Consider the following 1211-nt stretch of genomic DNA (forward strand, 5'->3'; position numbering starts at 1 on the left):
CCAACTGGAATTCTGTCCTCTATTCCTTATGGTGGCTGTGTATTAGGGAAGAAGGCATCTCCCAGAGGCTACACCGTCGCCTGGGAGGCCTTCGTTGATCAGGGCACTGGAGGAATCACCCTCCAGCCTCTGTTTCTCTGGGCTGCACAAAGTTCACTGGGTCAGAACTGGAGCTGGGCTCCGGGGCTGTGGCCCTAGCTGGAATGTGCCACAATACAGCCTGCCTGGGTCTGAGCCTCCAGATATCCAGGTGTCCTTCCAGGGCAGCTTTCTGGCTTTGGGTGTTAATCTTCCGGGGACTGTTTGTCCTGTATTTAAGCCCCCTTAGGGTTGGATAGGATGGAGAAGTGCTAGGATGAGCTTGAAGACTCCCCAACCAAGGGTCCCTGGATAAGACAGGAAATAACTCAGATTTGAATCCCACTGCCAGTGAAAGCCTATCCCTAACTCTCAGTACCTGTGAGCGAATCACCCTCACCATTTTAATGCTGAATCTGCAAAGTGCTTTCAGGACCTCCAAAAGGAGATGCAGGGGTGGGGCTTCACCAGCAGCTTTCACCTCCCCGCCTGGAAGCTTCTCTCTACTGCGTGGGGAGCTGTGACTACAGGCTCCCACCTCTCTGGTCCTGGAAGGTCATCTGAGAGTGTTGCCTCGAGGCCTAGAGCTCCGCTTTATCTAAATTTAAAAGGAGATGGAAACTTAGAGAAGAGTAGAAGGTTCTGTAGTCTTGGGCAGCAAGCTCCTCTCTAGAAGGTAAGCTAGCAGAAATGCAAATCCAGATGAACACAGCCTCATACGAGTGACTTCCAGACTTTGGGGATTGCTAATAGCCGTTTTCTTTGAGGACTGAGCATCAAGCCCGAAGTATCCCTCCAGCTGCTTTAGTGGGTCCTGTCCTCCCATGCCAGAACCTCCAAGAAAAAGGTGGTCTCTGTGCTGGGGGTCGGGGGGTTGGTGAAGAAGGCGGCAAAAGGAAGAGTGGTGAAAAAATAGAATGAACACTAAGAGTGGAATAAAAGGGAAAAAAGCTGTACTGAAGCAAAGAAGGGGCAGAGGGAGCCCGTGAGCTGAGTGGGCCAGGGACTGGGAGAAGGAGTGAGGAGGCAGGGCCGGCATGCCTCTGCTGCTGGCCAGAGCTCTTTTCACATTGTGCTACTGTCTGCACCTGTCACTAGCAGTGCAATGTTAAAAGGGCATTGGCCGTGTAGTG

General features: G+C 52.4%; 1 non-coding gene across 1 annotated transcript; it reads left to right on the forward strand.

The window, feature by feature from the left end:
* The first annotated feature begins 1122 nt into the window (after positions 1-1122).
* MIR130A (microRNA mir-130a) lies at positions 1123-1211 on the forward strand. Its single transcript, NR_106208.1, has one exon. It is a non-coding gene; the product is annotated as a microRNA mir-130a (primary transcript).

The sequence above is a fragment of the Gorilla gorilla genome, chromosome 9, assembly GCF_029281585.2.
Source record: "Gorilla gorilla gorilla isolate KB3781 chromosome 9, NHGRI_mGorGor1-v2.1_pri, whole genome shotgun sequence".
NCBI lineage: Eukaryota > Metazoa > Chordata > Mammalia > Primates > Hominidae > Gorilla > Gorilla gorilla.